The following is a 19230-nucleotide window of genomic DNA, read 5'->3' as shown; positions in this document are numbered from 1 at the left end:
TAGCACAGGTCATGGACTGCTCAGTTTGGAGGATTAAATAGTGGGGTCACATGCTCCAATTGTTCCTTTTATGCAAGCACTGTTGTGTCAATAGTTGCTCCCGACTACTAAATGGCATTCCTGTGCCACAGGGGGGGAAAGGGAACTTAATTGATTCTAGAAGGAACAGAGAGAGTGTAGCATCTGTGACAGCTCCCCACCTCTTATCAGCCCTCAAGTCCTTACATACACTGACTTAACTCTATGACCTGGTTTGCACATAACAACAACCCATGGTTTAATTAACTTCTGGGTTGTTGCCTTACCCAGAGTTATCCCATGATTTGGCTGCCAGACAACTGAGCATACTATGTGTTGTTTTTTCAGTTCCTGGATTGTTTGGTTCCTGCCCGCTTTCCCTCCCTGTATCCCAAATGTCTTTGTGGCATTGTAGTACTGGCATATAGAGCAGCTGGGGTTCTTTTACCACTTTTGCCCACCGCCTTTGTAGCCTGGCAAAACAACCTATGAACAGCCCACAGTTTTGGGTTCACACATAACAACAACCCATGGTTTAAATAACCCAGAGTTAACAACCTAACCATGGGTTCTCATCATGGGTTGTTCATGGTTAACAAACCATGGTTGACCCATAGTTTTGGGTTCACATCTAATGACAACCCACAATTCAACAGCCCATACTGTGGGTTGTTGTTACATGCAAACCAGGTCAATGACTGTGTTCACATATTACTTTAAGCCATCGTTTATGTTAACCATGGTTTGTTGTTTAGCCATGAGTTGTCTTGCAGATGAGCAAACAAACAATGGGTTGTTTTCCCTGTTTCTAGTTTGTTTCTCTCAAGGCCATTTTGCCAGCCTTCGGAGTGTATTCATTTTCAGGCTGCTCGTGCTGAGTGCCTCTGTTTCAGGGCAGAAAGCAGTGCAAATGAACCTGGGATAAGCCACAGTTCTGGGTTCAAACATCACAACAAACCATGTTTTAAATATGTCAGACTGCCAATCTATAGCCAAGGTAGGGCAAACAGTTGCACCGCTATGCTTTCCCCCCACCCCTAGGATTGTGGGGGAAAATTGTCATTTTAATTTGTAACATGACAGACAGTGACAGCCTCCATTGAAAGAATGACAGCTTGTTTTAAGAACAGAAGCAATTTAAGAATAGGACCCTCTAAAAAATTCAGTGAATAAGGCAGGGCAAGCACAACAAAACCTTCATCTGGAAGAGCCTCCCAAATTCTGCTCACTCAAGACTTTCCCAGACTGAGGGTGGATTTTTCATGATCACAGTCACCCTCTAATTACTTGACTGAACCTGGAAAAAAAACCAGCCTGTATAGTGGCATGACCCTTGAAGACCTAAATATTAGAATCTTGTATTATGGGCTAGAGTTAGGCTCCAGTCTTTGGACTTTCCTTTGCTCTGCTTTCCAATTTCAGTTTCAGTTGTGATCTCTACCCAGCCAGCAATAAAGAAGCGTGTTTGTTTGCCTGCAGTAAGAAATAAGAGTTCATTCATTCTGCAGTTCTTATGATGAATAGAGCAGGATTGGGGTGCTTATTGCTAAAGGGTGAAATAAAGAGATAACTTAAAGTGATCTGAAAAAATACCTACCCTAAGTTACCCTTTAATGTTTTAAAGCGCTCACTATGCTCACAAACATAGTGGCTATTTTTGTCTTCTTTTTCTTGAGTACTTGGTGGCAAAGGATAGAAACACGGCAGCGCATGCTACAGTTAGCTCTCTGTCTGGCCATCTAGGCTGTAACTCCGGTGTAATTTCTGATTTTCCCAATGGCTGCAGCTCAGCATGAGGTCTTCGTAGGGTTTCTGGGCAGAAAAACCAACCCAGCAACCAGTCAAAAAAATCCCAGTTGCTTTCCACAATTGGTTTCCAATCACTTAGTTAATCTTTTATATGGCAACCAGTTAAAAAGTTTCCCCTTGAGCGTCCAAGAGGAAGGAAAATCTAAAGGCCAGGAACAAGTCCAGAAGGAGGGACCCTCAAGGAGGAGTTAACCAACCTACCCGGAGGGCACAATCCTATGGGGATAGTCAGCCGCCTTGGAACTCAGAGGTGGCAGACTATTCAATGCAGGGTGGGTGAAGCGTGGAGGGGATCCTCTCCTCTCCTCCATGCTCTGGGTACCCTGCTTTTGTGGCTAGACAGCCGAGTTCACCTGCCTAGCTGGGGCTTATCAGAGCGGGGTCGGGAAGCCCAGATGGTGCATAGGAAGCGTCGTGATGGCGCTTCCACAGTATGCCCCCAGGAACGCCCCCTTTTCACCTACTCCATGCTGTTCTTACAAGCACAGAGCTGAGGACAAACCATGCCACCTACAAGGCGGCGGGCAAGGGGGCAGGGAGTATAGTTTCTGGGAACCAAGCTCAGAGCCCTGGCTCCAAGCTCAGTTCCCAGAAACCGAAAAATCCTATGGCTGTCTACTAAAGTATTTATTTTCTCTCTGCCATTCCCTAAACTTTTAATATGGAAAAGTTTGTTTTTCAGGTGGAATCTAAAACAGGTACCTAATCCAGCATCAAAGCCAAGCTCAGGAGCTCACTGTTAGTACCAAAGCAGTTCAGTTCACGGAGAATCAGAACACAGGGACAGACCACAGATGAAAGAGGACTGTAGCTTTAGGCAAAGTCAAGTTTCTGAGTCTGGGTGAGACAATTCAACAGACTCACACCCAAAGAACACTCTCCACCAGTTGGGGGGGAGAGATTGGCTGGTACTATGCACCTCCCACCCACCCCCAGAAATGCCCCGTCTAGAAATGTGGCTGCCCCACCTAACAAGGAAGGCTGGCTATAGGGCTGCTTCACAAGCCAACAACAAACCATGGGTTCTACTGCTGGTTTATAGCTGGTTAACAAACTATGGTTTATTTGTGGGGGTGGGTTCGAACATATGTTATGTGTGAATCAGGCCTATGACTTGATCTCAAGGGATTTTTACAGATTTGTCATGTAAAGAAGGTAATGCTGTGTGAGTCTCTTTTCCCCATGTGCTACTGCAAAGATCTTTGCCTATGTGAATATAAACAATGCCACTTTTATTAAAAGAAAAGTAGAAAAGAAGGTAGAAAACAAAGAAGATATTATAGAACAAGAATCTGCAGCCTAAACTATTGGTAGCAGTATGGTAAACTCACAGGCATTACTCAGACGTCCTGCATTGGTACTAACCCATAGGAGACCGGGGATTGTTCTAATCAAAGCTTTTCAGCAGTAATTTGACTCATTGAAACAGCGAATGATGTCTGCTAGTGCAGCCGTGCTCTCCTCCACTTATCTGGAAATCAACAAGAATTCTCTGTGGCACATCATTCTGTTTCTGAGCAGAATAAATTTGGGGAATGAGTCTGAAGTCACAATGACCAGTGGCTGTTTTGAGTGCAGATATGCTTTAATGGTACTTCTTTTTCCTTTGGTCACACACTCATTTTATAGACCTGACCCTCAACTTACTTGGCAGGTGTCACAGAAGGCCGGTAGTGTGTATGGATCTGGCAGCTATAACACACATTTTGATGTCAGAAAAATGCTTGGATACAGTGGCTGAATAGATGGTGGGCCTTCATTCATGGGGGGTGGGCTGCATTTGGCTTGGTGGATCACTAGGTCTGCAGGTCTGGTTGAGTTGGTTTATTTTATTTATTTATTGTAGGATTTAGAAACCACTCCACATCGAGAGATATCAGAGCAGTATACAGCAAATTAACATACAAAATACACAAAAATTACAGGAAAAGCAGAAATGGATTCATTCATCTTTCATTTAAGCTCATTAAAGACCGCAGAGCTATCTAATCATAGGTACTGCAAGTTTGCTCCCCTCCCCTTTCTTGGAAAAAGGCCTCTTTGAGGGTCAGGTTCTCATGGGGTAACTAGCTTTGAGGCAACCACCACAGGATTCCCAAATTTTCTTCACAAAACCTTTATCCTTACCCATCATCATCATTAGTTATCTTCTGCCAAAAGTACCAAGAGCAATGTACAGCATAAACATCAAACCATATCATATCCTTGGAATGAGCCTCAAGCCTAAACTATACATGACCTTTAATATATAGCGTGCAGCAGGGGAGGCTGGTGAATCCAATTTCAGTGGGGTAGAGATTCCATTCTGGGTTTTAGTTACAACCAGCCAGAAGTCTAAAGGAGCTATCCAAGGTGCTGTACCCTATCTCCAAAATGAGGCTATACAGAGATTATAATAATTATCTCTAAGTTTGCACTTGTACATACAAATTAGCATATGCAAATGTTATGCAAATCACTTGTCTTTGAGGTGCATACACATACAGACACACACACACACTCTTTTTCATTCATTCATGGCGATCAGTCGTAACCAAGTAAGATTGTCTTTCAGGGGTAGAGTCTTAGCAGTGGGTCTGCAGGTGGCTGTGAAGGCCAATTCTGGATCCACACAGCCTCCACAGTGAGGACATGGGTTTCCAGGTGGAAGGCTGCCATGACAAGCTGGAGAGGGTTCAGAGGAGGGCAACAAAGATGATCAGGGGACTGGAAACAAAGCCCTATGAGGAGAGACTGAAAGAACTGGGCATGTTTAGCCTTGAGAAGAGAAGACTGAGGGGAGATAGGATAGAGCTCTTCAAGTCCTTGAAAGGTTGTCCCAGAGAGGAAGGCCAGCATCTCTTCTCTATCATCCCAGAGTGCAGGACACGGAATCATGGGCTCAAGTTACAGGAAGCCAGATTCCGGCTGAACATCAGGAAAAGCTTCCTGACTGTTAGAGCAATATGACAATGGAAGCAATGACCTAGGGAGGTGGTGGGCTCTCCCACATTGGAGGCGTTCAAGACGAGGCTGGACAGCCATCTGTCAGGGATGCTCTGACATGGATTCCTGCACTGAGCAGGGGGTTGGACTCAGTGGTCTTGTAGGCCCCTTCCAATCCTGCTATTCTATGGGGAAAATGCTTTTGAAGTGCAGGATAGAAATCCCATCAATTAACAGTGCCCATACCTCCCTGTTTCCCATTGGTGGTACTGTGATGGCTACATAAGGGTCAGCACTCAGAGAACTGAGTTCGCTGTTAGTATACGCCAGTGAGACCTGCAACAAAATGTTGCAGTTGCTGTGTAGGATTCCAGCCACTCCATTCCATTCCCCCTGTTTTCCATTCCTTCCCAAATAGCCAGTCAACATTCCATGACCACTGGACATGCTCAGTTCTCATTAGGCTGTTTTTAGGTTCCCAATCCTTGGGTGGGGGGAATTAAAAAAAAAAAAAATACTTCTCCTGATTATTCCCCCTCTTGGGCATGAATGGTGCTGTTTTGGCTACATGAACAGCAGCACTCACAGTCCAAACATCAGAAATAGAGGGAATGGTGACAAGACATGACTGTTCCAGCTCCAATGGTCACTACAGACTCTTCAGTTTAAAGATTACCATTCTATAGCTTTAGACACAAGAGTAGTTTGGAGCTCTCACAAGTGCACAAGGAAAGGAAGGAACCCCATAATTATAAGGGTCTCAAATTATGTGAGGGAGAGACCATAGATCAGGTGCAGGCAACCTGGTACCCCTAGATTTTTTGGGACTACAATTCCCATAACCCCTTACCATTGGCCATGCTGGCAGGGGTGATGGGATTTGTAATCCAAAACATATGGAGGGCACCGGGTTGCCTCCACCTGCCATAGATCTGTGACAGAGCACATGCTTTTCATGTAGAGGATCCCGAGTTAAATCTTGGCATCCCCAGTTGAAAGGATCTCACGTAGCACGTGGGAAGATCCTCTGCTGAGACACCAGAGAGCTGCTACCAGATAGAGTAGACCAGAGTTAGAGTCGTTTTGGACTACAACTCCCAGCATTCCTTGTCATTGGCCATTCTGGCGGTGGCTCCTGGGAGTTAAAGTCTGAAAATGTGGAGGGCACCAAGTTGGGGACAGCTGGAGTAGACAATATTGGGCTAGATGGACCAACCCCCTGGCCATCTTTTAGTTGCCCCCTCATTTAGACCTATATTTCCCTTCAGTATTTTGTGTGGCTTCCATACATTGGGCCACCAGGAGAAGATTTTGCTCCTGATCCTTTACTTTCTCTCATGTAAGTGAATGCCTGCCATTAATTCCTAATGGGGAAAAGTAAAACACTAGGGTGGCCAGGTGTCCTACTTTACAGAAAACAGTCTATTTTTGGAGAGCTGGCAGAGAACATTCCGCTATCTGAAGCTGTCCTGCATTTGAAGAGGTGTCCAATCCAAGTTGGGTTTAAAGTCATCAAAACATCAGAAAGGAATGCAGCGGCCTTGAAGCTGCCCATCAGCGGGGAGTGCCTGGATAGCAGACTGCAAGGCACCCAGCTCACCTAGTCAGTCTCCTCCCCTATGGTGAGATGGCTTGTGTTTCCATTTCAATTATATTTATTCATTTTAAATCTGTAGCCATATATATGGATATGCAGATGCAATTGTTATGCCAATTGGTGTCCTCCTCTGCCCTCTTTTGGGGGGGATGCATTTCCTCTTTTGGGGCGATGTATAAGCAGCCACCCTAGGGCTAACCCTGTGCACTCCCCACTGGGTGGCTCAGCTTCCACCAACATGTAGTCCATGGAAGGGGCATTCCAGGGTTCCCTACAATACAGAAGCCTTCCCTCCTTGTGGAGTCCAACCCTCATAATGCGAGCATTTTGCCAGAAAACATAGATTTGTGAGTAAAATCCCATTTGGTGCATTTCCTTGTTACATAACAAAAAGCGGGCCGTGTCACTTCTCCCCAAAGGCCTTTGTGTATTGTGCATTTCACAGTTCCTTATGCACATCAATAAAGCATCAATAAGTCTGTCTCTCTGTTTAAGGGCATTTGCTGAAATACAATTTAAACAGACACTGTGAACTTTGCAAAGACCGTTTGCAATACACAATGGAGCATGGGAAGAGAAATCCGGCAGTGACCTTTGGGAACGTTTCTCTGCCACGAGATATGTTACGAGAATAGGGCTTGTTGTTATAGGATCACCCGTGATAAGATAAAATGAATTAATCATGATTAAATTCTTACAACGAGCACTCAAGAAGCATTACCAACATGAGCATTTAAACAGGGGGCACATTTTTGCTAAAATGACTTCAGATAACTGTGCTTTCTGACAGTACTGCTTATAAGAATGTCAGGATTCAAGTTGTTAATGGTCGTTATGTGTTTTTTAATATATTTATTGATGTCAGCCACTTCGGGAGAAAATATTTGTCTGAAAAACAAGATAAAGTGAAATAAAAGTTAAATAAGCACATCCACACTATGAATGGACAAATCTGTCAGTTGCACCTTCTCCCGCATTCACATTTTTTGAACCTCAAGTTCTTCCCATCCCAAATATAAAGAAAATGCGCAAGTTTTCATCCATTCATTCTTTCATTACATTTCTCTACTGCTCAATAGCCAAAGTTCTCTGGGTGGTTTACAAAGATTAAAACTGTGAAAATACAATATATTTATATATATATATATATATATATATATATATACACACACACACACACACACACACGCACTATATATATATATATATATATATATATAGTATAAAAATACAATAAAATGCAAAAATACAATATAAAAAATACAATATAAAAACCATTTTCAAACAAAAATATAAAATAATTTTAATTTTTCACAATCAACAATAAAAATCCCAGGACTTGTTAAAAATCTTATCATATGCTGCCAAATGCCTGAGAGTGGAGCAAAGTCTTAACCTGGGACTGGAAAGATGACAATGCTGGTGCCAGGCAAACATCACTGGGCAGAGTTCCATTATCAGGGGGCCATCGCCAAGAAAGCCCTCTCCCTTGTTGCCGTCCTCCAAATGTTTCAGGGAAGAGGCACTCGGAAGAAGGTAACTTACGAAAAATGAACTGAAACAAAATTCTCACTCATCTGCACTGGCCTAATTCAATAGGCACCGCTATTCCCAGCAACGGGAGAACCATGTTTTACCTGCCTGATAAAAGGCTGTTAAAGATAAGGAGCTTGTAAGAAAAGGGGAGAAGAGAGGAGCAACACTAATTCAGCACCACAAACCTGGCTGAACAGAGATTTAAACTAGGGCTGTGCACAGACCCACTGCTTCACTTCAGATGCTGCTTTGGACCTTCCCACTTTTCAAAGTGGCCCCACTTTGCTTCAGATGCTGCCTAGGACCTTCTGAAGCAGCCCCGCTTCTCTTTGGACCAATTCAGACCCTGTCCACTTTGACTTGGATCTGAATCCAAAGCGAGATTCAGACATCCGAATCACTCATTTTTGGCGTTTTCCCATTGACTTGCATGGGAAAACACAAACAGCCATAACTTTTTCAGTTTTCAAGATAAATACATGAACCTTGGGGAACTCTCAGCCCCCTGGGAGGGCATCCCGCCTGCCAAAGCTCAGACAGCTTGGCCCAGTAGTTTTTGGGCAAAGCACAGGTGAAATTTGATTTTTTTTTCAAGGAAATCTCTCAAAGCAAAGAGCTGTAACTTTTCACTGCTTGCACAGAAGTGCATGAAAGTTGGGGAATGTGCAGCCCTCCTGAGGGCATCCCACCTGTCAGCTTTCAGACAATTTGGCCCAGTAGTTTTTGTGCTAGGCACAGGTAAAATGTGCTGTTCACAGAATCTCAAACCAAAGTTCATAAAGGGAAAATCAAGTTAGGTGTTGAAGCAGTGAGGAGGTCACTATCCCTAAACGCTGCTGCAAGTTTCTTTGAAGTGCAAATAGCACTACTTTCCTATTCATGGTCAATAACCTCAGGGTCTCTTTGGCTGAATTGCCTGGGAAAACACTGGCTGGTAGGCAGGAAGAAAACAAAGACACCCTGCCAGGTGGGCACACTGACTTCAACAAAGAGCAACGAGGGTTGTCTGCTGGACTGGCAGAGGCAGGAAGCAACACAGCAACCCTGCCAGGAGGGCACAGCAGCACCTCACCCACCTCTGCCTCTGCCAAGACCCCAAAGATGGATGCGCCCGATCTTGGCTGATCTTGGAAGCTAAGCAGGGTCAGCCCTGGTTAGTACTTGGATGGGAGACCGCCTGGTTCCTGCAATGAGCAGGGGGTTGGACTTGATGGTCTTGTAGGACCCTTCCAACCCTATGTCTACGTCTATGCCTCATATTGGGCTTGCTGGCTTTGCAACACACAGTATAGTATTATATTTTTAAATAATAACTGTTAATAGGTGTAGTGCTTTCCCCACTGTTTTCAGAAATGTGGACTGTGTGTAGTCGTTTGACACACACTGTTTGCTTGTCCACACAGCGCAAGCACACACACACACACACACACACATACTAAACAGTTTAGTTTACACTAAACTACAAGCAAAGTGGGGCGGGGACTAACTATAATCCTAACAGAAGAGAAAGGGGGTTTTAATTTTTAAAAAAATAGGGAAAAGAGATCAAAAGTGTGAAGGGAAGGAAGACAGGAATTGAGAAGGGGGTAGAGGGGAGCCAGGAACAAAGAAAGGATAGCTAGATAGACAGGTACAATCTAGACAGAATCAAAGTAAGGACAAACTAATGGTTGAGAGAGAATTGAAAGGTGGGGGAAGATAAGCAACTACAGTGACATTTTCTGGATTTTTAAATGAACAAGCAACAAGAATGAATGGTAAACCTATTACAGAAAGGTGGGGTGGGGTGGGATGGGATGGGGAGACACTAACATAGCTGTCATAGCACGCACTTTCTTCTCAGCTTCGTTCTGCCAAAGGAGAGTGGGAAGGGTCAATCTCCTTCCTGCTCTCCTTCAGCAGTAGACCAGCTGCTCAGTTGCCGTGGCTTCCTCTGCCGTGCCTGGCAGAGACTAGCGCAGTTGCTCTCGGTGGCCACGGCAGAGGCAGGATAGGACTGGAGCTGAGCGAGAAATGCCATGGAGCTTCCCTCTCAGCAACCATCCCATCCTGCTGCTGCTGCCGACATCACCATCATTGCACACAATAGAAGTTCATCAGGGCAGCAGGAGGCTGCTCAATTGCCAGGCGGCTCATGCACCCCAGTGGATTGTCTTTAGGGATGGCAGAGAATTCCGCCATGGATTTCAGTGAGGCCGAATGCACTGGCATTCGGCCCCCCGAAACCCATGGTGGAACAGCCTCCCCCCCGCCCCCCCGTGGAATCCCCCCCGGGACAAAGCTTACCTGGGGCGGATGTTCCGGTGGCGGCGGCTCCAGTGGCGGCTTCGGCGGCAGCAGCAGCAGCTGTCCTCTCGGCCAGCTGCTGCGGACTCAAATGGCGACCGCCATAGCGGCCGCCATTTGCATCCGGCCAGGCTGCCGTGATAGGCTACATAAGTATTTACGTAGCCTATCACGGCAAAGGCAGCCACACAAATGGTGGCCACCACCCCATTTGTGTAGCTGCCTTTGCCGTGATAGGCTACATAAATACGTAGCCTATCACGGCAACAACAACAACAAAACCGCATACGCAAATGGTGGCGGCTACAGCGGCCGCCATTTGCGTTCCCTTTTTTTCACTGTTTTAGCTTACATAAATATTTACATAAGCTATTATTGCGAAAAAAAAGGGGGAACGCAAATAGCGTAGTGGGCACTACTTGCGTTCCCCTTTTTTTTTGCTGTAATAGCTTACGTAAACATTTACATGGGCTAAAACAGCGAAAAAAAGGAACGCAAATAGTGCCCAGTACGCTATTTGCGTTCCCCTTTTTTTCATCGTAATAGCTTACATAAATATTTACGTAGGCTAAAACAGTGAAAAAAAAGGAATGCAAATGGCGGCTGCCGTAGCCACCGCCATTTGCGTACGCTTTTTTTTTTTCCGGAAGGCTGCCCAGCGGTTGGATGTCTGGCTGCAGGTGGCCCCGGCCGGCAGCTCCGCAGAATCTCTGCGGAGCGGAGCCAGCCAGATCAGGATTTTGGGGAGAGGTGCGGAGCGCCTTCCCCCCACCACGAATCACCCCGTCGAAAAGGTAAGTGACTTTCATACATCCCTAATTGTCTTGCACACCAACTGGGGTGCATGCACCCCACTTTGGAGACAACTGCTCTAGCTTCTAGTCCTCTCCTCTCTAGTAACACCACCTCTCTCACAATGAGCAAACAGAGGCTGACTCACAGCTTCTGCCCCTCCTGGTGGCTGGATCTCTCTCAAATTGATACATTTGGTGCCTCTGCCTCCTCTGCTTTCCCCTTCCCCCCTCCCTCCTCCTCCTTCACATGATCTTTCACAAGTTGATGCATTTTGGAGACAGCCTGTCTGGGTTGCTCAGAAGGCATAAGAAGAGCTCTGAATATACGAGGCAGACCGAGGCTCCTTGTAGGTGACCCGTTTTGCTTCGGGGCACCTCCGTGCTGTTCTGATCTGCCTTGTATTACACTGAAGAACCTCCCAATCAGCTTGCTTCACCTCATTATTCGGGCTTCCGACCGAAGCGGTGCACAGCCCTAATTTAAAGCCAGACTTTTAAGAGCTGAGGACTCAAAGCCCTGGGCCCAGATGGATGAATCTGTCAGTTTTGGGTTCTCCCGCATTAGATTTTTTTAACATCTCAAGTTCTTTCCATCCTGAATATGAAGACATTTGCAAATATTGTAAACCCTTATCAAAATGAACTGAACCAAAATTCTTACTCATCCCTAATCCACACCCAATCGCCCGCAAAGCCCTTAATGACTTGGGCCTCCCATGCTTCCTAGATAGTTCTCTCTCTTATACACCATCCTGAAGATCAAGGGAGAACTTCTTAACTTCAGTGAGGGGATAAAGGCATTCTTGGTGGCTGCTCCTCAATCATAGTACTCAAAATGCAATGCAGCAACAAATGAAGATGAGGCATTAAGAAGTATCCAAGGCCTGAGCTACATGGGTGGGACATCTAGGAGAGCTAGCTGAGTAGAGCCCTGGTAGGTCTACTGGGCGGGGAATCCGTCTACTTGCAGATCTGAGAGGGGACCATCATATTCTGCTTTCTTCTGCAGTATAGAGGAGCAAAATGTTTGGTGCACTAGCTTTCAAACTGGCCACAGCAAATGGGGGATGTCCTGCTCTTAGGAAATCCATGGTTCTCAATCTGAAATACAAATTTCAGACATTTCTGCATTGGGCTTATTATCCACAAATAGGGCTGATCTGAATAAATCATAGGAGAGGGAACAGTGACTCATCAGCATAACTTTCTATTCAGGTAACTCTAGCAACGATGCCAATATAATTTGTATGGAAAGAAGACAACTGAGTGAGGCTTGGCATTGGCTCTGTATAGAAATGCCTGTTCCTTGTCTTCACATCAGTGGTGCTTCTAGTGGACCAGTTCCAAATTAATCCATTTGCTAGGATCGCACCCACCTAGCCTTTCTCTCACTGGCCTAGAATGTGTAGCTAGAATCTCACCACCATAATGAGAAGAGCAAGAGGAAGAATTTGTATGATTTCTAAGGACCTAATTTGGCAATGCGCTTCTTGAGGCATTCTGGGTTTATTTCATGATTCCCCCCCCCATGTGTGCCTTCCCAGTTAAGAGCTAAACAGAATGAACAGAGGCCCTACACCGGAGGTTATTGTCACTGGGCTGTACCACATCAGACCTCAGGGGAGAGACTGGATGTTTAAATGCTGCCTACAGAAAATGCTCTCCCCGTGTGCAAAACCAGGGTTCCAGCACCAGCAGGAGGGTGGAAATGGTGTAATTCGTAAATATTGTTCCAGCCAGAGAAGATCAGTTCTTTAATCTATATCAGAGTGGAGAAACTGTGGACAGCCAAATGTTGTTGAACTCCAGTTCCCAACATCCCCAACCATTGACCATGCTGGCTGGGGTTCATGGGAGTTGGAGTCCAACGACACCTGGAGGGGCACAGGTTCCCCACCCTGGTCTATCTCCTTGATCTTCAACATTTCTAACTATGAGTCCCACATCTAACTCCAACCCCTAGCATGGAACCTGGCATTTTGTTGTTGTTGTTTATTCGTTCAGTCGCTTCCGACTCTTCATGACTTCATGGACCAGCCCACGCCAGAGCTTCCTGTCGGCCGTCGCCACCCCCAGCTCCCTCAAGGTCGAGTCCGTCACCTCCAGAATATCATCCATCTATCTTGCCCTTGGTCAGCCCCTCTTCCGTTTGCCTTCCACTTTCCCTAGCATCAGCACCTTCTCCAGGGTATCCTGTCTTCTCATGATGTGGCCAAAGTACTTCAGTTTTGCCTTTAATATCATTCCTTCAAGTGAGCAGTCTGGCTTTATTTCCTGGAGTATGGACTGGTTTGATCTTCTTGCAGTCCAAGGCACTCTCAGAATTTTCCTCCAGCACCACAGTTCAAAAGCATCTATCTTCCTTCGCTCAGCCTACCTTATCATCCAGCTCTCGCAGCCATATTACTTTGTTATATTTCTGCACCTCTTCCCCACCCCTGCCTCACTTCCACTTTTTGCCATCCCCGTCTTCTTTCATCCTACCTGGACCTTTCCATTGGATGCAGATACACTAAATGGTGCACAGCTGCTTATTCCCTTTGCACTCTTCCTTTTCTGCCCTGACCATTAATATTAAACACACTTTAAAAAGAGAGAAAACCCTCTGTCAAGTCGTGATCCCTTGTCAGTCACCACACACTAGTTTAAGTCCAGTTATATGGTGCAGGGCAACCTTGACCATCCTGGTGCTTTCCAGCTGTGTTGGACTTCAACTCCCATTAGCCCCAGCCAGCATGGCCAATGGGCAGGAATGCTGGGGGTTGCAGTCCACAACATCTGCAGGGAACCAGGTTGGCGAAGGCTGGCATTAAAATGATCAGTGGAGGCGGGCGGCTCCGATGTCAGTGGGGCGGTGAATCCGCTCCAGGTTTCAGTCAGAACCAGTCAGAACTCTAAAGGAGCTCTCCAAGCTACCTTGTATAGCTCCTTTAGGGTTCTGACTGGTTCAAACTGAAACCTGGAGTGGATTTACTGCCCCACTGACATTGAAGCCACCCGCCTTCACTGAAAATGATCTGTCAAAATTGGTCTGGGAGAGCCCATCTTTCAAAACTATAAACTCAACCCTATATTTCTTAAAGGTTCCCAAAGGCCTCCAGGTTGTGGGGCGGGGGATGGGGACACATTCAAAAGGATGCAATGTTATGTTATTAATGATGATGTTTTTAAAATGCATAAAATCTCATCAGAACAGATGAATAAGAATCCCTATGGTCTTGCTGGGGTTTTTTAATGGGTTGGGGGTTTTTTTGCTTCAAACTTCATATTTATTGGATAGACTGGCCTTAATAGCGGTAGATTCATTTTAAGTATTGAAAGGAGACATCGGGGGATTTCTTGTTCTTAGGAAAGGCTTTAAAATCAAGCTTATTGAAAAATATGCCCCATGATACTCAACTGCCTCTGTAGCAAGATTAGAAATATTCTAAGCATACACTTTATGAGCCTGCTAATCACTGTTTGGATTTGGTATGAAATATTTAATAAATGCTGTGCGGTAAGTGAAACCCACTTACTAATGAAGGATGCATTCCACTGGAAACTTTCCTTGAGCAAGCCTTATTGAACTTAATAGCTGATTCATGAAAGCATGATGAATTCCCATTCATTTCAACTAGGGCTCACTCAAGAGATGTTCCCAGTGAATAGAGCCCAAAATAACAAGCTTCCCCAAATGGCAAGGTATATGGCAGCCTTCCCCAACCTGATGCCCTCCAGATGTGTCAGACTGCATTTCCCATCATTCCCAGCCAGCATGGCCAGATTCAGCATCACCTACCACAAGTAGAACATCTGTTCTACACAAAGAAGGTCACAAAGAATCACATGCGTATGGAAAAGGGCAGATCCACCAACCTGCCTTCCACAGGAACAAGCTGATGCATGCAGAAAACCCGAGCATTCCTTATTTTGTGGGAGACTGGATCCACTCCTCCACCTCCAATTATGGAACAAGCTGCAGAGATTTGAACCTGAGGATCTCTGGGCTGGAACCTTAGGGTGTAAAGGTTAATAGCTGTAGATAATTTCCAGAGGGGCAGCCATTTTAGTCTGTTGCAGCAAAAACAAAGTCTTGCACCACCTTAAAGACTAGCATATTTATTATGGCATAAATTTTTAACAGTCCACTTCATCAGATACATGACATCATGTGGTGTAGTGGCAAGAGTGTTGGACTGGGAGCCGGAAGATCCAGGTTCTAGTCCCCACTCGGCGATGGAAGCTCACTGGGTGACTTTGGGCCAGTCACAGACTCTCAGCCCACCCACCTCACAGGGTGGTTGTTGTGAGGATAAAATGGAGAGGAGGAGGATAATGTAAGCCGCCTTGGGTTCCTTGCAAGAGGAAAAAAGGCGGGGTATAAATGCAATAAATAAAATAAAATAAAATCACATGCTGGGGGGTGGGGGGGTTATGAACAGTGAGGTCAGAGGGAATTACAGTCAAAATACAGACAGTGATAATTACTTTTAACAGTTTCCATTCCCAAAACATTGCTGGGTAATAACACATACTGGTGAGCGGATTAACACATGTAGTGCGATTTATTATTATTTTATTTATTTTAAACCAGTTGTACTTGTTCAAACCACAGAAAATAAGAGCTGAATCTCTGGATGAGTTGTACTTCAGCATATCTGTCTTTGAAATTCCTTTGTTCAAGTTTTAGATAAGCTCTTTTGTCTTAAAGTATTTTAGCACCCCTTTGATAGATTAGGCAGGCCGCAGGTAACCTGCTGCAAACTGATATTTTACCATTCTCTACAACACTGTGTTTTCTTTGTTTTTATGCTATATTTATATTATATTTATACCCTTTAATTCATGAACTTCTGTGGGTTGAAACTACTGAGTAAAAATCAAAACGAAAAGCATCTCTTTTCCATTAAATCAAATGTATCATGTCCTATATTCTTTATATGTGATATAAACCTTTACATCATGTTTGAAATTTGCTTCTTGGAGGATAGTGGTGGAATCCAATGGGGCGCTTACAACCCCACTGATTCTCTTGCACCCCACAGATTCTGTTGCACAACTGATGGGTCCCACCGATTCCGTTGTGGGACCCACTGCTTATACAACAGAGATTTAGCACTTCTCAGAGGAAGCCCTGAAATGAGCGGAAATGCTCATCTCTCAGTCAGGACAGGTTGGCGGAGGTCCTTTATGTGAGCTCCACCGACCTGCCCTCTGCCAGAAGCAAGTGTTTTCACTAGTTCCCAGTTGCCCCGGAAGTGCTAGATCTTAGCTCCGCAAGCAGGGGGCACCACTGGCAGATGGGAATTGGCAGGGGGTGAGAGAATTGGCAGAGGCGTAAGCACCGCACTGGATTCTGCCCACATTGTGGAATGATGCTAATATTATCTCAATAATATCAACAATTGTTGATTTAGAATGATGACACTTTTGGTAAAGTAATATGAAAGTATCTTGAATATTTTCTGAAAATAAAACATATCACTATCATTTGATATTGTGTATTTCCCTCTTCAACTATGACAATAAATCTCCCCACCCACCCAAATCAGCCGTTCCAGTACAATCCTGGGCCCTGTCTCCATGACAATGGAAGGAGAAGGGAGAAGTGGCTCACCCGCATTTTTGTAGGAGCTGCTTTTGGTCCAGGCAGGGCTCCACGGGGGTATACATCGCACCATTCTAAGTGGCTTCACGTGACATACTTCCGAGTGGGGGTGGGGGTTGGAGTGAATGTCATCTGAGTGGCAGGGGCTGCTCTACCAATAAGAGAGGCTTCGCCCACATTTCCTTAAAGAAAAAAGAGGAAACACTGGTTAAGTGCTCCTAAAAGCCACATGACATCAACAAAATTTCAGAGCACCTATGGGTAACCACAGATGTAGTATCTTGAAAGCACTCACAGCATGTTCTTCACCTGTGGTATGGATCTGGCTTCTCAACTTGTATTATAGAAATAAATACCACGCCTCCTGCCCTTCTCCTCATACATCAGGTGGGCTATCAGCTTTATAAGGTCCCAGGGCATAGCCTGAAGGCACATGAGGCAGCCACCTTGCTGAAGATAAGCAGGTTTTGGTTTGGTCAGTGCTTGGAGGGGAGACTGTCTGGGAACCACATGTAGCCACCTTGAGTTCCATGATGGAAGAAAGGTGGGATGTAAATGTAATAAATAAATAAATAAATAATATAAAAAATAATAAAGAGTCACGTATGTTTATTCAAATATATGAGGACTGGGGAACCTGTGGCCTTCCAGATGTTGGTAGACTACAACTCCCATCAGCCTCAGCCAGCATGGCTAGTGGTCAGCTATGATGGGAGTTGTAGTCCAACAAGGTGTGGAAGGCCACCGGTTCCCCACCCCTGATATATTAGCATCTTTCACCGTATGACAAACAGGTTCGTAACACTTTATAATTTAAACTTGCAAACCTGCTATGGGGGTCAGGGGAAGTTTTTTACTCATTCAAGAGTGCTAGCCAGTAGGTGCCCTCTGCAGTCAGCTTTTCCTCATTCCAGTTGAACTGTTGCAAAAAACCAGATGTATTTTCCAAAGCTTGCCCTGTGTGTTTACAGAGCTGCAGAAGCACTGTGTAACTGCTACTATGAAAGAATGGGTGGTGCAGGATGGTTGGTTCATAATGTTCTGGAAACAAATAAGATAGTCTGTGATGCAGCAGAAAAACTGCTTATTTCAGATCAAGTTGACCCAAATGCTGATATTAAACATGTATTCATTCATCAGCTCTTTGTCATATTTGTTAGTAAACTACAAGGCTGACCTAAAGAAAGATGGAAATGGCAAATATGATAAATCTGGTTAAGTTCAGTTCAATCAGATTTGCTAGCCCTATTTTCTGCTTCTCATATAGTTCAGCCTGTAGGTTTAACGGTGAATAGCATGCCTGGGTTTCCATTTTATGGTCAGTGGCCAGTAGAATCCTCCATGCAGAGGTAGCGCACTGCAAATAAATGTGAATTGGGGGTGGTGAAGGGAGGATAATAGAGAAATGCTTCTGGGTGACTGGCTCATTCTGTCGAAAAATCAGAGCAGAAAAACCCAGCATGTTGCTGCCATTTCATTAACTAACAGAAAATAATCTACCTGCTGAATAATACATATTATAGCAGGAGCTGCCTGCCACCTTCCATCTGCCAGTAGTAGGCAGAATGAAAAGTAATTTGGACTTACCATATACATGGGTGAGAGTTTAGCTATTTGTATGCAATATTTATAACAATCCATCTTTCTCACCATGTAGTAGGTAATGCTAGAGTACCCACTTGAGCAAAAGGCATTAAGAAAAGGAGGAAGACAGTTCCAGAGGTTTCACATTTCAGCACAGCTAGATGCAAGTGATGATGAACATAAACTATACGCAAGAGTGGGCAACTTGTGGCCCTCCAGATAATGGCAGTCTACAACTTCCATTGGCCCTAGCCAATGGTGAGGGATCATGGGAGTTGTAGGCCAAAACATCTGGTGGCCAGAATTTGTCCACCCCTGAACTGTAGAGATCTACCCTTAATTGCTGCCCTACTGTGAATGCGAGTGGAAGAGTAGTATAAGGGTGGATTCAGACCACTCTTTTCTTAATAAGAAGTGACTTTTGGGTGAAAACCCACACTGATCCCTAGCTCGTGAGTGAGCCCATTGCCATGGCTCCATTTGTTGAACATGGGAAGGCCATCAGGCATGTAATGATTCCATTCACAAGACCCAGTCCCATGCACATTTCAGAGTGAGAAAACAGTATTTGGATAAATCTGTCCCAAAGTGTGTGTTAATAAGAACCTGCTCCAGAAATTTTATCTATAGAAACAGTAAAACAAATGCTGTTATCTCTGGGTCTATTCAGATGCCTCCAAAGTTTCTGCTTGGACCATCCCCACGGACACAATCACATGGGAAGAAGTAGCATCTGAGCCTGGTTTGATCACACTGGCAGGTGCTGCTTGCCACAGTGTTTTACAGGAGCATACATGGCAGTAAAAAAAAAAAGAGTCTTCCATGCTTACACCAATTGCCACTGGAACAGCATCAGCCAGTATGGATCCCATTGGTTCAAATGTTACTTTCATCAGCAGAGGTGGGGAACCTGTGCCCTGTAGCTCACATGTGGCCCAGGGTGTGAAAGCATTGGAACCAGACCTATGAATTTATTTGGACTGTAGAATGGCTTTCATTTAAAACAAAAAACAAGCATTACTGTCACATCTTGACACAACCAGATAGGGTTCCTTTTATTTTCTGTTTTATACTTGGCTAGTCGTAGTGCT

General features: G+C 44.9%; 1 protein-coding gene across 1 annotated transcript in view; it reads left to right on the top strand.

Annotated features, from left to right (window-relative positions):
- The window catches only part of GABRB1 (gamma-aminobutyric acid type A receptor subunit beta1), a 188305-nt gene that overhangs the window by 30584 nt on the left and 138491 nt on the right, over nucleotides 1-19230 (top strand). The window lies entirely within an intron of this gene.

Source organism: Heloderma suspectum, chromosome 5 (genome assembly GCF_057233095.1).
Source record: "Heloderma suspectum isolate Gila_16-S chromosome 5, 16-S_ref, whole genome shotgun sequence".
In the NCBI taxonomy this organism is placed as follows: Eukaryota; Metazoa; Chordata; class Lepidosauria; order Squamata; family Helodermatidae; genus Heloderma; species Heloderma suspectum.
Note: the sequence above shows the minus strand (reverse complement) of the source record. Positions and strands in the feature narration are given on the sequence as shown.